The sequence below is a fragment of the Phaenicophaeus curvirostris genome, chromosome 7, assembly GCF_032191515.1.
Source record: "Phaenicophaeus curvirostris isolate KB17595 chromosome 7, BPBGC_Pcur_1.0, whole genome shotgun sequence".
Taxonomy (NCBI): domain Eukaryota; kingdom Metazoa; phylum Chordata; class Aves; order Cuculiformes; family Cuculidae; genus Phaenicophaeus; species Phaenicophaeus curvirostris.
Genome location: NC_091398.1, coordinates 23,161,111 through 23,181,252, shown reverse-complemented (window position 1 = coordinate 23,181,252; position 20,142 = coordinate 23,161,111). Strand labels below are relative to the sequence as shown.

At 38.9% G+C, this 20,142-nt stretch overlaps 1 protein-coding gene across 5 annotated transcripts in view; it reads right to left on the bottom strand.

Moving 5' to 3' along the window:
* FIGN (fidgetin, microtubule severing factor) overlaps positions 1 to 20,142 on the bottom strand; it is a 101,709-nt gene that overhangs the window by 39,795 nt on the left and 41,772 nt on the right. Inside the window, exons 1-2 of one of the 5 annotated variants that reach the window (XM_069861213.1) lie at positions 11,904 to 11,990; positions 10,931 to 11,091 (exon numbers count right to left, since the gene is read on the bottom strand). The exons of 3 other annotated variants lie outside the window; for them this stretch is intronic. The gene's annotated coding sequence lies outside the window, so the exon portion shown is untranslated. Of the gene's footprint in view, positions 1 to 10,930; positions 11,092 to 11,903; positions 11,991 to 20,142 lie in introns of those variants that run through there. One more of the 5 variants, XM_069861214.1, reaches the window with a different exon arrangement.

Here is a 20,142-nt window from a genome sequence, read left to right as displayed (position 1 = left end):
GACTCTAAAAAGGAGGCCAATATTTGGATTTCTTCTACTATTGATTAAAATTTTTGAATATGTCTAGACAAGGAATTCAGTTTTAAAATCAAAATTATTTAGAAAGGAAACATTGTCATATGTCATTCCACTCTTAAATCTTACCCACTCAGGAAGGAAAAGGATGTTAATTTAAAGTTTTATCATTCAGGGTGCAGCCATTATTTTGACTATCTGACAATCACAGGTTTTGAATATTTGATAATCATGGAAGCAGGCAGGTTTATTTTTTGCTTTGCTATAAATGCAATAAATATATTATTGCCTCTGCTAAAGTTTGCACATAATTCCCATGGAATCAGCTTCATTGTGGTATGTCAACCGTCACACCTCTCAGCTGCTATCATATTATAGATACTCAGTCTTAAAGGTGGTCACCACAATGCAGCCCACTTCTGGAGTAGAGTGACATGTGCTATTAACACATGGCAGATTATGATCCCTGTGCAGAAGAATGCTGTCTATCAGAAGGTATTACTGAAGAAATACAAGTGATCTGCAGTAAAAGACAAACATGGCATCTTCCTGACAGAAAAAATAAACCATGCAACTCAAACACACAAAGGTTTAAGACCATAACAACTATTCACCTCACTTATTCAAAAGCTTGTATATCCAGTAAGGTAACATTACTACACTGTCTGGAGAATTGGTTTAAGATATCTCAGTGGGACTTAGAGCATCCAGACATAAACTGGCTGAACTGTTAACCTGAAGGAAACCATTCAGTATTGCCCTAGAATTAATTAGTTCCACTTTAACATGGAAAAGGGTTTCAGTGGGAAAAGTGCCAGAATGAGAGCCATCAAAACAGACCTCTGGTAATCACCAGAGAGCAAGAGTATTAATCTATCTGATTAATCTGTTGAGCTGTAATAGTTCCTCAAGGGCAGTGTGATGAGTTGGTAAGTGAACCTGGTGTCATTCTTCTATCCCCTGCTCTGGAAGGATATAGGTCTGTACAAGAAAGCTCGCTGGCAACAGTGGTGCTTCTTATTTGACCAGATAGGAATTGGTTGAAAGCAGCTGGATACTTCTCCAGACTCAGTAGATTATACCTTTGTTGAAAATTTTTGCCATGTTTTCATCGGAATCATATGGTCTTTGGCAACATTAAGCAGCAATTAAAGTACTGGAGAGGAATACTTAGCAATGATACAATACTAGAGTTATCATGGAAGCCAATCCTGATATAAGAATAAAATATATCCTGGTAATAAGGTCTGTCAGAAGAAGCCTCCTTGCCAGGAAAGCAGCAGAGATTTTGACAAGCAGACGAGAAAAGCTACAAAGCAAATATGATCATAATTGACTGTACAGCTACTGCCAGTCTTTTCCCATACTAAAGCAGGCATGCTACATTAATCCATCTTACAATTTTTGTCCTCTGCCAGGTATCCAAATGTTGGGAACTACTAGGTCTGGAAAGAGATAAGTTTTCACTGTATTTCAGAGAAAATTCACACACACACTTTCAAAGAGGATAAATATGTTTATCTCATCTTCTGGTTCCTAAAAGAAAACTTATTAAAGCTACCTAAAACTAAGGTGCTGGAGAAAGCATGATGGAAGAGAGAGACAGCATTACCTACATATCTCCAACAAGAAACGTTTATGGTATCAGTAAACTCCTACAAGCATTTGGACTAACTCCCATGGGCAAAAACTAAGACAAGTGCCAGTTATTGCCAAGGACAGAATGCGATTTGAGAGTTCTCAAAATATGAGACAAAGGGAATAGAAAGTAAATTCTTATCAAACCGAAAGAGAGAAACTGGAACAAAAATTTGACATATTGAATTATTCCAAGAAAAGACAAAATTATTCCAGTGACTTACGAGTTCAGAAAAGCTGCTGATGATATATCATCAGGAGCCATAATTTCATCCATCCAGATACCTAATGTAGGAAACACTAGTGCAATTCCTGTCACCTTTTAAAATGACAGTATTTCCAACTGAACTAAACAGAAACCTATCCTATCTTAATCAGCCAGTCTCCATTTGTCAGCTGCTTGTGCGTAGAGTATTTCTAAAAGGTAGCCAGGTCACCAAAGGAAGCATCTATTGAGCATCTTTTCTTTTACTCATTGACTTCCTATTTTTCCTCTGTGCATTACACACTTTCCCCCTCATCTGTTGCCACCTTGGCTCTGGAATCATACTCTGAGTCAATCATTTTGCAGTCTCTGACCTAGTGTATTGATTCAAGGCTCTGAAAGGCGCCATTCAGTTACAATCAGTAACTAAACCATAAAACCATATTATTACTTACTTTCATTCATTCTCTCCAGAAATATGACTAAACACTTTTAACTTATTTCATCAACTCTCTACAGTAGCCACATCATGTCAGCAAAACAAAAAGAAAAAAAAAAAAAAAGATGATAGAGTCCAAACAGGCCTTTTGGAGCATGATCAGATCATCCTTTACAGCATGTTCCTCCCTGCAAAATAATAGTAGGCAGCTCTTTGAAGGACAAATTTAGTTTCTTTGCCTATAATTTTCAAATGGACACATGCACGCCATTCTCTTAACCTTTCACAACAGACTTGTTTCCTGCTTTTTCTGGTGACTGTATACAGAAACCAGACTCCCACAAAATATGCCATTAGTCCCACTGCTGAATTCTGGTTTAATCTGATGTCATCTTTCATTAACACAGGCAATTTAAAGCTGAGGCATTTTGCCATAGCTGAGGAGACATTTAAGACCAAAAATTGCTTAAGAAAAAATGTTTCTGAAAAAAGTCTGGGAAGAACTTTTAAGTCTCTTGTCTCTATTACTTTTTCTTCCATCAGCAATTATTTCAAAACCTGAGGTTTTCCCAGTTATTTAGCTTCTCATTAGTAATGAAAAATACTACTTTCTTAACTTCACAAGCCTATAAGTCATAAAGAATCTTTTAGATAAACACAAGGCGAATTCTGATGAAGCCAATCTCCAATCTTGAAAAAGATAAAAATTCAGGTAAAGAAATCAGATCTATCTTGTCTTGCATGGCTACCCAGTGTCTTGCCAACCTACTACAGACAGGAAGAAGTGAAAACAGTAACAAGTTTTTCCAACAAATAGGAAAAGGAAAGGAACCATCATCAGCCAGAAAAAAAATAGTATTTTAAATAGAAAATACTTTAGTTACAGGAGACCAATAATGATGGAAAAACAAGCATCCAAATAGAATCACAGAATCACAGAACAACCAGGTTGGAAGAGACCCACTGGATCATCGAGTCCAACCATTCCTATCAAACACTAAACGATATCCCTCAGCACCTCGTCCACCCGTGCCTTAAACACCTCCAGGGAAGGTGACTCAACCACCTCCCTGGGCAGCCTGTTCCAGTGCCCAATGACCCTTTCTGTAAAGAATTTTTTCCTAATGTCCAGCCTAAATCACACGTTGAGGGGTGTCACAGCTTCTCTCTTGCAGAGCCTACTAAAAGAATGCACTGAGAATTTGCTTTATACTTTTCAGTCATTCTATATTTGTGTCTCTGTGATGAAAGGATGTATCTCATGGAATAAGTCCTAAGACAAAGAGTCTGCACTGGACAATCCGTAGACCTGAATTATTAATTACTTTACCAATGAACAAACAAGTTACAAAATCTTGACTTTTTGTGAAGGCTCAACACAAGACACTACTGCCTGAAACAGCATCCCAACTGTAAAGGACAATGAAAAGAATATCTTCCTTTGGCATAAAGAGCAAAAATATTATTATAAAGATATGCCTTGAAATATGCCAGACATTTCAAATGTAATTGTTCCTGTCTGTTGTTAATTTCAAATGACAAAGATCTAGGATGTCTTCTTCCTCCCCTTTAGAATTTTACTAAACATCAAATTCAAATCATGGTAATCTCATGTGTATTAGAATGGGAATAGTAGTTTCTAAGTTGAGAGAAATAATTCTGAAGGAGGAAAACAGTAAGTTCCCTTACTGCAAGAAGAATCATAGAATCATAGAATAACCAGGTTGGAAGAGACCCACCGGATCGAGTCCAACCATTCCTATCAAACACTAAGCCATGCCCCTTAGCACCTCGTCCACCCATGCCTTAAACACCTCCAAGGAAGGTGAATCAAGCACCTCCCTGGGCAGCCTGTTCCAGTGCCCAATGACCCTCTCTGTGAAAAACTTTTTTCTAATGTCCAGCCTAAATCTCCCCTGGCAGAGCTTGAGTCCATTCCCTCTTGTCCTGTCCCCTGTCACTTGGGAGAAGAGGCCAGCTCCCTCCTCTCTACAACCTCCTTTCAGGTAGTTATAGAGAGCAATGAGGTCTCCCCTCAGCCTCCTCTTCTCAAGGCTAAACAACCCCAGCTCTCTCAGCTGTTCCTCATAAGGCCTGTTCTCCAGCCCCTTCACCAGCTTTGTTGCTCTTCTCTGGATTCGCTCCAGAGCCTCAACATCCTTCTTGTGGTGAGGGGCCCAGAACTGAACACAGTATTCGAGGAGCGGTCTCACCAGTGCCGAGTACAGAGGGAGAATAACCTCCCTGGACCTGCTGGTCACGCCGTTTCTGATATAAGCCAAGATGCCATTGGTCTTCTTGGCCACCTGGGCACACTGCTGGCTCGTGTTCAGTCGCTGTCAACCAACACCCCCACGTCCCTCTCCTCCAGGCAGCTTTCTAGACAGACTTCTCCTAGTCTATAGCACTGCATAGGGTTGTTGTGCCCCAAATGCAGGACCCGGCACTTGGCCTTGTTAAACCTCATGCCATTGGACTCAGCCCAGTGATCCAGCCTGTTCAGATCCCTTTGCAGAGCCTCCCTGCTCTCCAGCAGATCAACACTTCCACCCAGCTTAGTGTCATCTGCAACTTGCTAAGGGTGCACTCAATGCCTTCATCCAGGTCATTGATAAAGACATTGAACAGGGCTGGACCCAGCACTGAGCCCTGGGGAACCCCACTTGTCACTGGCCTCCAGCTGGATTTCACACCATTTCCCACCACTCTCTGGGCCCGGCCAGCCAACCAGTTTTCCACCCAGGAGGGTGTGCGCCTGTCCAGGCCAGAGGCTGACAGTTTCCAAAGCAGAATGCTGTGAGAAACTGTGTCAAAGGCTTTACTGAAGTCCAGGAAGACCACATCCACAGCCTTTCCCTCATCCAGTAAGCGGGTCACCTTGTCATAGAAGGTGATCAGGTTAGTTTGGCAAGACCTGCCTTTTATGAACCCATGTTGACTGGGCCTGATCACCCGGTTCCCTTGCATGTGCTTCATGATAGCACTCAAGATCACCTGTTCCATGACTTTCCCTGGCACTAAGGTCAGACTGACAGGCCTGTAGTTCCCTGGATCCTCCCTGCGACCCTTCTTGTAGATGGGCACAACATCAGCCAGCCTGCAGTCCAGTGGAACTTCCCCACTCAGCCAGGACTGTTGGAAGATGACGGAGAGGGGTTTGGCCAGCACATCCGCCAGCTCCTCCAATACCCTTGGGTGAATCCCATCCGGCCCCGTAGACTTGTAGGTGTCTAGTCGGGCTAGCAAGGCTCTGACCACCTCATAGAAGGCTCATTTTGCTCCTCTAGCTCCTGGGTTTGTACACAGACGGAACAACTTCCTTTACAATTAAAGACTGAGGCAAAGAATGCACTACGTACCTCAGCCTTTTCCTCATCCCCTGTTACTGTTGTTCCTTCTGCATCCAATAGCGACTGTATGGTCTCCCTAGTCCTCCTTTTATTATTTATATATTTATAGAAAGATTTTTTGTTATCTTTCACAGACTTTGCCAATCTGATTTCTAGTTGAGCCTTAGCCCTTCTGATTTTTTCTCTACACAATCTCATTTCCCTCCTGTAGTCCTCCCAAGAGGCCTGTCCCGTCTTCCAGAGCCCATAAACATTTCTCTTCTTCTTGATATCATTCAAGATCTTTCTGTTCAGCCAAGCTGTTTTTTTCCCCTGCCGGCTTTTTTTCCGGAACATGGGGATGGCTTTCTCCTGAGCTGCTAGGATTTCCTTTTTGAAGAGCTCCCAGCCCTCATGGGCTCCCTTGCCCTTAAGTACTGTCTCCCATGAGACTTTGCCAACCAGCCTTCTGAAGAGTTCAAAGTCTGCCCTCTGGAAATTTAATACTACTGTCCTGCTAACCACCCTCTTCACTTCACCTAGAACAGAAAACCCTATCATCTCATGATCGCTTTGTCCTAGGCGTCCACCTACTGCCACATCCCCCACAAGGCCTTCTCTGTTCACAAACAGCAGGTCCAGGAGGGCACCTTCTCTTGTTGGTTCATTCACCAGCTGTGCAAGGAAGTTGTCTTCCACGCACTCCAGGAACCTCCTAGACTGCTTCCTTTCTGCCCTATTGTACTTCCAGCAGATATCAGGAAGATTGAAGTCTCCCACAAGAACAAGAGGTATCTACCTAGAGATTAACCCCAGCTGTTTATAGAAGAGCTCATCAGCTCTCTTCCTCAATTCCATCCTTCTTAAAATAAAGCTTGGAATAAGAGTCCATAGTTAGATGAATACAAGAAGTTACTCCCACCCATTAAGACACATCATTCAGCAAAAGAGAAGAGTGAAAATAGTTGAGCTGAACTTTTATAGCATCTGGTCAAGAAACTGAATCCAAACAACTTCTTGTCTCTTGCTTGTATCAGAACATAATCTGAGGAATGTTGTAGACCAGAGACTCAAACAAACAAATTTTGAACCCTTGATATGTCTAAACAATTTCTCTTATCTAACTAAGAAGCAGCGGGGTAAATCTTTTGTAGTGACTCATACACTTTGCCTAAGTATTTGTTAAGTGGTCATATTAAAATATGGACAACCCATTTAAATGACAACCCGTTTAACAAGATCTTTGGGATCCTTAGGGTTGGATGAAAGTCTAGAATGACAGTCTTTAATATCAAGAAAGGAATTATGTGAAAGGGCTGTGGGGAACTTAGGTTTATAGCAGGAAAGATTTAGGACTTGGACACTGTATTATGCCAAGTCCCACATATGAGTAATTTCATTCTTTCCTCTGGACGACTGATTAATCTCATTCCAGTACAGCAGCAGCAAGTTGTAAGATACTTTATAAGTACACCAAGCTGTTCCCAGTGCTATTGCCAAACAAATTAAGAATCATTTCTTTGATGCGAAAAAAAGTTACATTCCTTCCTCCTTTGATTGCTAGCAGTTTTGAAAAACTACTTGGGTGAATGGCTAGGTATCACTGAAATCTTGTTACACAACCTATCAGAAATCTTATTCAGATCAAGCAACAGAAACATGAAGATCAATGGGGGCAGAAAATAAAGGAAAAGAAAAAGAAAAGAAAACATATGAATTCACTTTCATGAACCCTTTCTTGCTTGACATCAGAGCTGTAAATATATCCAAAGTATTTTAAGTGTCCCATCAGGTAGAGATGATAATTAAGAGAAAGGTATGTGAAGAAATACATGTGAAAGACATTTTGTGTCCACTGTTAGGAGGGCTAGAATTTCTATGACACGGGCACTAGACAAATGACTTCATCTCAGAATTTCTCCACTCAGTATCTGTGATGGCAACAGACATAACTTTCAACCACCATTTCATTTTCTTGGTCACTGCCTAAAATGTTTTCCAATTTAAGCCATGTTTGATAACAAAACCGTAAAGCTTCAGAGTACTACAGAAAGCATAATGGGAATGCAAAGCATACTACTGGTTAATACAGTTTCTATAAGTAGCAGTTGTAATAAATAATTGAAATAGTATGTACTGCTGATTCATAGTGAGGGGAAAAAGCTCTACTGCATGTGGCTGACAGAACTACAGATACTGCTGAAGGCAGGAAAATTACACTTTATTATTGAGATGTACAATGTCTTCAGCTGAAGATCAAATCCTATCTAGCTTGAAAATAACAGAATTACAGCTCAGTTGAGAATCTGTGATAACGTATTGTAATCCAACAAATAATATTTAAACAAACATTCAAAAGCATTAGCTTCTCTGAAGACTTGTAATATACTAAGTTGTTGTCCTTCCCTATTTATATGCTACATGTATTGTAACAGCTCTTGTAGCATACTGAACCACATAGACAATATAATGCCATAGACATTTTCTCCAAAGGTCTCCATAACATGAACCGTAGCTCCTCTATATCAGGCCCCAAAACTACCACTCATTTGCCAAGGCCCTGTTGACAATTCTCTGCTGCAGGAATCCTTTCAAATTGTTTTGCACTTTCCGGACTACATTTGTTAAATGGGGGGGGGGCGGTAAATGTTTGATTCCACCTGCACAACTGTTGCAGAAAGAGCTATCTCAGCCAGTTACTGCACTGGGCTTCCCGATAACAGACTTTCCTGCTGTCTCCTCTGTTCTGTGCAAGTATACACACACAAAACTGTTCTGTTTGCAGTAAATAATTAACAGGTGAATTACACATTCTTAATAGACTATTTTCTAATAATATAATTGTTAAAATAGTTGGGGATGGGAGAGCCCATGCTTCAAATTTAGTGGGATAAGAATCTTTTCCTTGGACCTTGAGCTTATCCCTTCAAGTTATGAAAACAAAAATCCTAGAGAACTGGCCAACAAATTTATCACATTACTGTTGGCATCAAAACAGAGGAACTTTTAATCTATTTCATCGGAAATCATAAGACTCAGTAGCCTGGGGGAAGGGATATTAATAGTAGTCAGGGCAAAGAGCAGAAGAGAGCCACTTTCCTCAACCCAGAGCTAGGCAGCAGGTTTTCCACAGTTCTTCTCCACCACCCACTCAAATGCACAGGGCCAGCAGTATGGAAAGCCCAGCAGCAGTGGCCTCACAGTGTATTGTTGGGCATCGGGGCTTGCCAGTTTCTGATAGTTCACCCTAACTAAAAGTATGGACTCACACCATGGCCCTCCCGACACCAGCCAACCCCACTTTTGATCACAGTGCACTTGAAGAGCTTTTAGGCTACTTCCAAAACAGAATGTGTGCTGTTGTGCTCAGGGTTGGAAAAGATGATGGAGACAGCACTGAAAAAAGTAAATTGTCTATGAGCAAGTCTCTATCTTCTATCTGGTATTGACATATATTCCTTTAATGAAGGGCAGGAAAGAAGAAAAAAACCCCAAAACAATAAAGGAAGATGGAGAAATGGCTTTCATCAACAGAAATGCATACATCATCAGCCAGCAAGCTGAATAATCACAAAATGGGGAAAAACCCTGATCCAAGCATTAATAATTCAATTAGTATTCATTGAAATAACATTGATTTTAATTAATCCATTTCACATCACTGTTCACATGCTATGTGCTTTCTATTACAGCTTAAAAATCATTAGAGTATGAGCCTGCTAAGTACTCATATCCTTAAAAATAACAAAAAGGAGACACAAACTTGCCAAATAAATATTTTAAAGCTTCAAATAGTCAATAAAGAAAAATGAAATTTAATTGCTTGCCACTATGCATCACTCATATGGAATACACTATTATGTTGCAAGCTGTATTATAAACATAATTAGATTCATTCCAACTTCAGTATATTAAAATATCAGTAAAAAATGCATCAGCCTGCAAAATATCTACTTACCAGCTTGTATTTGCACAATACAATATCTGGCACTGTTTGGAGACTGACTGAAGCAGAACACTTTCCATTTATTCTACCAGTCTCCTCTGAGCTTATCCAAAATACACAGGAACAAAAAACCATACATGCTTCTGTCTGAAGTAGGCCCAGCAGATCGATAGAGAGTATCTATGTCCATCATAGAGCTTTGCTGGAGATGACGTGGAATGTGGCACATTTCTAAAGGAAATGCCAAGAGCCATTGTAATTCCTAAAGCTCTGTGCCCCACAGCCAGTCAGAGCCAGCACACAAGAACTGTGCTTTTCTGCTTTAGGACATTATTTCTGTTTCTCATATTGGGTAATGTTGACACTCTGGCTTTGGCAGGATACTTAACCAGAGGGTCTCTACCAACATCGATAAAAGACAAAGAAGAGAGATGCATAGGCAAATGCAATTTGATAGAGAGCTGTAAGACCAGTCTGAGCTGCCTGGTATAGTAAAATGATTTTATAGAGAGATAAAAAAAATATGCTTCTCTTTACATTCTCCCTTTATGTCACAGTGACATGGTGAATCCACCGTTATTGTTACTATTGATTTGTTTGTTTATTTATTTATTGCAATATATTGAGGAAATCCCTGACTTTGGATGCAGTCTGATATTCTTCTACCTAGCTTGGTAACTATTATACAAATCATAGATATGACAGTCCAAGTACCTGGCTTTCAAACAAGGTCTTTTGCTTCCTACAGGTCTCTGTTTCAGTTCAGTCAATTTTTACTAGTTTCCACAGATTCAGATTTCGTTGCAAGGCAATAAAAATTCTTTAAATCTTTCCACTGTTGGTCATCTGTCTTTGCCCAGAAGAGCCTTTTACATCACAGCTTTTACCTTATTCTCCAACAATGCTCATACTTGTTCTCTTAATTGATACTTGTTTATACTAAAAATTTCTGCTATGAGTGAAATACTTTCATGTGTAAAATAAACTGTAAGTAGCATTTCTCCATCTCTTCCCCACACTCATTATCTAAATGCTACAGGTTACACCATGTTTCTTTATGTACAAATCACAGAAGTGCTGATTTTCTTATTTAGTAACAGTTGTGGTCACCTTAGGTGTGCTGGCAGTTCAGCAAGGGGCACAGCCTGCTACTGCACATTATCATAGGATAATAGGACAAAATAAATTACATTCCAGATACCTTTCCAAAAAATACCATAATTGGCTTACCAACAGTACTTAATCAAGTGCAATATAAAGCTCAGACACAAGCTTATTTTATGTAAGCATACCTTTCTAAATATATACTTCTATAGCTTGCTAGGATCCACAGCGTGTGCAGTATTGAAATACATTACCTTTTCCAATGGCACTACACACCACCTTGTACCAGCCTGCAGTATGTAGATACAATAAGTACTATCACTTAAACCACAGAAATCTTTGCACACCACGTCTGTAAACAACCTCAGTGCACTTCAGTTTCCACAGAAGTATGTATTTGTTAAAGCTTTTTTACCTGAAAAAAGAAAAACACTAATAGCACCAAGGGAGTTTCAAGAAAGGCAGGCAAATTATGATCACATTTACCATCTAATTTGCTCTCTGTGGCTTGTTCAAACAGTGCAAACATCGTGCTCCTCTTCTTCATTTATTCTGACAAGCAAGATGACAACTAATCACCATCAAGAGCTTTCCCACTCTCCAGGTCCCTGTTTTTTGTTTATCCAATTTGATGCCTTCCAGCCAAGGTAACTGTTAGCCTTCCCTGCCACCCTAACTGAGAAGGCCAACTCTCCGAGGCTGGATTTCAACTAGAAGTCTTGTAGGGTGTGAATCCACGGTACTAAGCAGGAATAAAACGAGCCCTTTCTGCTGTGTGGCGTGCGATAGCACTAATAGTGGGTTCTGTATAGGGTGAGAAAAACACCTGAGGGATGCAAAGAAGGTTGGAGACTGACACAGAAAAAGAAGTCTGAGGAAAGGAGAAGTATCCTATACTTCATTTTCCCCAAAAGACAGATCTCTGATCTCCCTAAAATGTTGCCATGTCAGTCCTAAAATAAGCAAAATTAAAGTAAAAAAAAAAAAAAGGAAAAGAAACCAAAGCTTGGAGAAAATATGGGAAAGTTACTTCAAGGATGTCTGTCCTTTGATAGATCTTCACTCCAAAACTATTGCACTGATTGGCCTTGATTAAGACTCAACCATTCAATCAAATTATCATGGCTTAATAAATTAAGCCAGTGTCACTGTCCACATGTCCCCTCTTCACACAGAGCCTAAGCAAGACAACATAAATTGAAATGGAAAAGGACTAAGTCATATTACCTTACATGCCAGTTCAGCTAAAACAGTACACAGTAGATATCATTCCTTAGCAGATGCATAAGCCATAAAGACTTGCAGATGGGTCACTTGTTACAAACCTAAAAGGGAAAATTATGTTGAAACTTTGATAATTAATAACATAAAAAATATGTATGCACATGCAAATAAGGACTCACTACAATTCAACCTTACTGAAATGGGTTCATATGAAAATTGGACAATGTGTTAAGCAGTGTATATGGTTTAAACAATCACCAAACTTTTCATTGTTTTAGCCGTCTGATACTGTATTATTTCTGATAGCACAAATGAAATAATGTCAACAGGCAGCTGGCTAACTCCATATTCATCAGTTTAAAGAGGTCCTGATCTTCAGGTTGACCAAATCCATACCAAAAATTCGATCTTTTTTTTTATAAGCATTTGAAAAATGTGGCTAGGCTTTAATTGACAGAACACTAGTTCTGTCAATTCACTAGTACCACTACATCTGTCACTTTGCCTGCAAACAGCAGCCCATAACCCCACCTAATATAACCAGTGTCACCAACCAGCACCGCCGCATCTGATTTAGCTATACAAAATACCAACATTAGTAAGCCACCATTGCTCAAACTATATGCTACTTTTCTGAAAGATTATTTAAATATTTTTCAGGATCTTACAATCCTGCTGCTTACACACATAATTAAACATTCTGTACTAGAATACATTTTGAGTCAGGTGATTGTTCATGAGATATTGTGAAAATCCATCCTAATAGAGAGCAGTGGTGGTGTCAATTTATCTATTTATTAATTTATTTATCTTCCCCCACAAATCTTCTCCAAGGATTTTCATACCCTTTCTAACATCGGGAGGGATTTTTATTTCTAAAAGTTCACTCTTTGTTTTATGCCTACTAAGGAAAAGATGTAGAAATAAAGTATGACAAATATAAATATCTCTAGAAATTCATACTTGTCAAAGGGATAAAACAGGCCATGTATAACCTATACCACTTCTTATGAAAAGACTGTTTGAAATGGAAAATAATTTTGCGAATTGATCACTGCAAATATTTCAGTGAAAAGAGACAAAATTCTTTGGGAATAGGTTGGTATATGTTTAGCGGGGACAAAGAGAGGGGGAAAAAGCCATTCCTCTTGCTCCTGCTGCTTCCAAGAGTACTTGCAATTTCCTTTTCTTGAAAAAGATTTAGGGGACAGGAACATCAAGGCTGTTGTCTCTGCTGCATGTTACATGAGGTCCTTCAGTTTGTGCTCTATTACAATGATAAATATCTTCATGGCAGTGAGAGGTTCCCCCACATCACTCTGCCATCCATGCATCACACTAGTCTACAGACCAAAGAGGTGGATTTTACTGATTTAATGACAGATCTGGTACCCTAATGGATTTTAGATTAGACCAGTTCACTCTCATGTCAGTATGTAATCTTCATAAGTGTCTGAATCTGAAGACATTCAGTGGTAGATCTGAATGCTTCATATATTTTTTCTATAGGCTATGGTATTTAAATGGCCTATATCAAATTCACAGATTTTATTTTTTTTCCCTTAGCCATTACTGCTGTTTTCTAGTTACTGGCTCATCTGTGATTTTAATTCATAAAGATAAACTAAGCCACTATCCCCAAAGTCACGGGACACTGCAGAGCTGCAAAAGATGAGCTAATGTTTTTTTTCATTTAACTTGGAGGATCTTAAATTCTGAGCTTTTAGATCAGAGACAGGGGTTTGTAGAAAAAAGAAGCAGCCCAGAAGTAACTTTCTTCAACAATTAGTATCCTGCACAACTTCAGCTATGTCAACAGAATCAAGAGGGAGGTAAATCAGTATGTGGTTTTGGCAGCTTTCCCTTTTCTGCCAATTAGAACAATCAGACTCTAAATTTCACATCGAGCTAAAAGAAATTAGCAGCATTATCTTGGTCAAATGTTAAAGTAAATAGCACTTGAAGTGTTAGTCATAATTGCAATTTTTGAAGTTATTCATATTGCATTCCCATTGGCTCATTTTCCCATGCTTACCACGGCAAATGTATTTTGACGAGTAGCATTAAGCCTGCTTTGTTTGTGCCGAAGGAGAGAGCTGGGTCTCAGCTGCTAAAGCAGCAGGCTGCCAAAACAGCTGGACTCACTCTCCCCCAGAGAAGCTCTCTCCTGGTTGTGGAGGCACTTGGGTACAGAGGAGGAGAGCAGGTGGGAAGACAGGTAAGAATTCAACTGGTTTCAGACATCCTTCTCCAAGTGGTGGGGAGTAGAGGGCAGGGAGCAGAAGCAGAAGGTGAAAGGTAGATTTAGGGTTCCCAAGGAAGGGAACACCCTTTGCTGATTCCTGAATGGCTCATAGGGAGTATGTTTTGAAAAGCCTTATAGCTGCAAAGAGGCTCTTCACAAGAAATTTCTTGATGGTGGATGTTGTGGTTTGAGCTAAATTAGAGTCAGTTTTCTGACTAAGTCAGTTGCTCTAAGTAACTTCATTCTCTGAAAGCTAACTGCATGCTTTTGAGACAGTGATAACACAGAGCACAGAGCACTGGCATGCAAAAAGGCTAATGCTTATACTTATTCCTTTAGCAACCAAAGCCATCCTCAAGCTGGCTGAAAAGGGCCACACCTGCAAGGAGGGGCAAACAGGACAGGTGACCCTAAGCTGACCAACAGAGTATCCCAGTCCATATACATCATACTTAGTATAAAATTAAGAGACCACAAGGGTCTCATCCTCTTCTCTGGTGGCCAACATCCAGTGAAGGCCTCATCCATCTGGTTGCTCCTCATCCTGGATATGTGGGTCCCTGAATCCAGTTCCTGAGTCCAATTCCCTCCTAGCTCTGGACCTATTCCCTTGTGTCTGCTCTACAGTATTTGTGGTGACATACAGTCATTACTTTCTAGTTATTTTCATCATAATTATTATAATTTCATTAAGGCTCTAGTTTTACTTCCCAACCCACAAATATTTTTCCTCTCATTTCCCTTTCCCCTTTCCCTGGTAGAGGGGAGGAAGGGATCTGGGAGCCCAATCGCATGATTTTAGCTCCTGAAATTAGCCAGGCTGGGGCTAAACCATGACAGGGAGGCAGGCTTTAGGAACGGTACTGTAATTAATTTCTAACTACAACCACTATGTTATAAATGAGCACAGACTGCAAGATTTTTTCAAGTTATTTAACATCTGCTGAAGATGACAGAATAGGCAAAATTCAATTAAAAGTGTAAGCAATATATTTTGAAATGTAATAATTTTAGCTTAAAATAGTTTGAGAGATGCTTTTTCAATACTGTAGGTGTGTAGGATACTATCAAACATCTGATCTTTCCACTCCTTCTAGCTCTGCATGCGCTGGCTTAGACTCAGTGCAGCTGTTGCCAGCAAACACCCTCCTGTGCTGCGTGGTATTTGCATGCAAACTCCCTTGTGAGAAATGGAAAGACAGAGTCACCATGGCAGTACGTGGGAAAGAAAGTGCCAGACCACTGGCAGCAGTTGTTTAATAGGAGTTAAACTCTGAGGCTGCTGAAGTGAATGAGAAATGTGTTATGAACATTGACAGGACTCAGATTTTCTCTAAAATATTGTCAAATAAGCAAAGCAAACTGACTTTAAAAAAGCCTCATTGTTTTGCTTCAGATGCAATAATAGTAGTTGGTGCTTGAAATTTTAGAACACAATTTCAGGTGGAAGTCTTTTAAACTGTTTTTCCCTTTAAGGACAGGCTTCCTTATAAAACAACAGCAGTATTCTCTTGCATTTGAACTTTTAATGAAAATCCTTATTTCCAACATACCATCATAAGGCTTTTACAGCTCAGTATGTTACCAGGAATTAAACAGCCCGCACTCTTGCAGTGACTTGCACACCATGAATAAGAACATGCAAGAACAGACTGAAGTAGACAAGAGTCATGCAGTAAGAGGACTAGAAAACGCAAAGATTTCACCTTGTCTTATTATCACCAAGTACTTTTCAGAGGGACCACCAGCTACACACATGCAAAGCAAAATACAAAGACTAATCATTCTTATCTTTTGTCTGTACTCTACATGCCTGCGTTAACTATTTAAACAAACACTAAGTGAGCTGAAGAAAAACGACACCTCATTTTTTGATCTTCCAAAATTTCACATGAACATTTTATGCAGTGGGCCAGTTGCAAGAAGCCACATCAAATAAGAAGGATTTACTACCTCTTCAGTTCATTGCAGAGCCTGTCTCTAAAGCAAAAATAATACTCCTAAGCCTTGCAAAGAGACAAAAATATATTTCTGTCTTTAAAACAGGCACTACTACAAGTCCACTACCAAGCCACAAAGATTGCCAGTACAGCCAGTGCAATAACAGCACATCAAACCAAAGCACCCTGGCTGCAAAGGTACTAGCCCTGGCTACTGCATGCACATGCTGGTCCAGGGTGTTGTGCGCCTGCCTGGCCAGTCATAAGGACACTTATCACAGTATCACCGTTCTTCCATTTTAAATTGAAAAGCCAACGAAACCTATACTGCACAAAAAAGGCCTCCACAGTAGATTTTTTCCAAGTTCAATAAGAAAGGTATTGTATCAAGTGGCAGTAGGTAGGCAGTCTTTATTGGGCTCATAAAGGCTTATGATTTTGCCCTATTCTCTGTATAAGTGAATTTCTTAAAATATTATTTTTAAAATGGCACTACTTTTTCTCATGATAGTGTTTCTTTAATATATTAACTTTCCCACATCCCATACTTAGATGGCTCGGCAATTTTCTAGTTCATTTTAAATCAGTTTTTGACAAAACAATATCAACAGTTCTGTAAGTGTCCCAGCTGAATTTTACAATCTGCGTTCCTTTCTGAAATACCCTCTTACTGTACAGCTTTAGCAACTAATAAAATTATTCAATTTTAAAGCCAGAAGAATCACATTAAGCACTAAATTCACGGGGAAGGGGGAGGACTAGTGATACTGTATGTTGATAGTAGATCTTGGTTTTAACACCAGAAAAGCTTTTCTAAAACCAGTAATACACTAATTTACAGGGTTTCATGTATACCCTACTGTATGGATTTTTATTATAGTTATACTTTTCATCCTTTGACTTTCACATAAACGGATACATACACATACATACGCATACATGCATATGTATATATGTGCACACATTTGTAAATATAAGTGTATATATTTACGTATGTATATATAAATACATATACAGAGACAAATACATACATGCATGTAAGCTATCACTGTTAATTTTCTCTGTTCTGGTTAAACAATCATTAAGAGAAAGCATAGCAGAAGGTTGTCACTATGAAACAAAATTTAATCTTATGTGCTAGATAAAATGCAATAATTAAACTGAGCAGGGCTCTGGTGAAAAAATATAAACATTGTTTACATATATCAGGTGTGTTAACAGTGAAGTGAAACACTAATAGCATAGCTCCCAATCTGTGATTTATGATGAATGTGCATCAGCAACGCCATGATAACTAGACAGCTCATCTAAAATTGGGGACATAAGCAGAGCTGCAGAGGCAACTATTTCAATAATTACAACACAAAACTCCTAGTATCTGCTTATCAATCAGAGACAACCTTTCCCACCCGAGACAGGAGCAATTTTGGTCTGCTTCAGTACAAAGCAAAACATCTCACGTTAAAATTTCCTTTACTTCAGCTGTGGTAGTTTCCTTCAACTTCCAGTTGAGAGAAATAACTAATGGTTGAGGGCAGGACCTTCCTAGGTGGCTCCAACTTGGTCCACAAGAGGCAACTGGACTTTTGAAAGAAATAAAAGCTGCATTTTTAAATCAAGCTGCGTAAACCTTTCAACTAACGTGCTTTAATTCTAGTATGGACAAGGAATGTTTGAACTTTCTATAGCTCAAGCATTCAATATTAAATATACCTTCTCTACAGCCCACATGAGATTTTTTTCTTTAAACCTGAAATATCTTTTTTCTTAAATATTTGCATCAAAGAGCAAGGTCAGTTCCAGAATTCCTAGAAAAGGGAAAAACAAAAAGCCATGTAAAAATGAAACCAAGAGAAGAGAAGGGGATGTTAGACATTAGATATGGAGGGGGGGTAGTTACATTTAATTTTTCCTCACTATCTTCTGTTGGTAGTATTCTAGTGAATGGAAATAACAGCTACAGAGTCTTTGTTATTTCACTACCATTTATAAAATGTTTTGGTTATACGAGCTACACAAATATATGAACATATATTTTCATAAATTATACATATCACAGAGTCTTAATTTTAATTTATTTCATTAACAGGAATGTTTGTCCTTTTGCTCTAATCCCCATTGTCCAAAAGACAATTATATTAATAATTTCAGTTTGGTTACTATACTGATAAATATGCAGTTCCCATCTCTATTTCTTCTAAAAAGGAGAAAATGCCTAGCTACAGAACAACAAAAATGTTTCCAATTTCTGTCAATTGGTACCAATGAGGTTTGGAAAAAACCCATACCTGTTTTCCTATTCACCAAGATATTTTTAAAAAAATTAAAGTAATTCTCAGGCCACACGTGGGAGACTTAAAAAAAAAAAAAAAGAGAGATCTCAGCCTGTTTGCAGTGAAGTAGACTCGGAGGAGTGACTCACATGAGCAACCTTGATATATAACCCTTTTTCCTGCTATTTATTAGTGATGGATATCCTGTTCCAAACCGCTTTCCTCTCTAGGCCAAGAGAACCCTGGTCATTTGTGCAAAGCCTTCCAACTCTCTTTGGGTTGGCAAGGAAAATGAGTATCAGACGAATAGTGATTAGGGCAGGGGGCAGATCTTCAGAGAAAAAACTGCCAAAAAAATGTAATTTGTATTAAATCTACCAGTTCCACTTTAGAATTTATAACTGAAACAATTAAAAAAAATATGCTATTCCTCTAGTATTACAAGCACTACTTTAATTCATATCTGAAATTTTGCTGATGATTTCTCCATAACAGGGATTTTGATTAGCAAAGCATCAACAACATAACCTCAGTACTCAGGTTCCACTTCAACAAGAACCCATAGAGCATGTATAGTAGAGACAAAGAAATGACACTAGGGCCACTACCAAAGGCAGGGGTGGGTGCTGTTGGGCAGTTTTTTCAAATGGACAACTTTGATGATGTAAGAGTTACAAGGAGTTTTAGTGGGCAATATCATTTTGAACTGGAGTAGCATGAAAGGCAAGAGAACATGGCCAGAAAATTCTGACCAAGAACCAGATTTTTTCAAAGGCTAAAGCTAAGCAAACATGTACATTCCACAGAGTACAAGCAACAAATCCAGGCAAGAAGTTAACTGAAAAAGCTGATTTCATAAGTGACTCTGTCATTGACTGGTTCTACCAGAAAAACATAATTATGTTTTGGAATGAGCTTTGGCATGAGGAACAATTGTAAAGCACTTTACATCTAAACAAGTTGCTGATTTACACCTCATTAAAGGGTTTCTAATGAAAATCTTTGAGAAGTCAATCAATGTCTCATCTTTTCTTTAGGATTTGCATCAGAAACCCTCTATATTTTCTACAGGTGTGTAAGTGTGAATGTTACTGGTATAATAATCATACAGTGGTATCATTTAAATATGCAAATATCCTGAGCACTAATAAAGCTAAAAAGAACCCATTGAATAAGTTTTTAGGACATTTTAGTATTGAAAGGAACCCAGCACTGATTAAAACAGACCTTAAGCTATCTCTTTCCTTTGCTATAAAAATGCTTAGTGAACATTCCTTCCTTCCCAGGCAGATATACATTTTTTTTCTTTTCCAGCAATCAGTGGAAGATCTGCAAGCTGAGGTCAAAGCTCAAAGCTTCAGCAGTTGTAGACACTCTCTGCAACACTGAACAAACATTAATTGCTAAAGCTTTTGTCCAGAATGAAACAAACTCACTGGTGTACCCACTCCCTGTATCACCAAGGAGTGAATTTTCACTGCAACACGGGACTGTGTTTAAATATACAAGAATTTCTATGGTATTTCAGAATATACATTTAAGTACATATGAAAATTATTCGAAAGTTGAAAAAAAAATCCAAAATAAGGGCCAGAAATACCATGAAATGGTTTGAAATGAAAGGCCAGAAATGGTATACTCGGAGATGCCCCAAATGCCAAAACTCACAATGAATAAGTAAACACAGGCAGTACAAAATATTGACATTGTAACTCTAAGTAGGATAGATTTGTTTACATTGCTTGGAAAAATACAGTTCTTTTAGATTAACATTCTCATTTTGC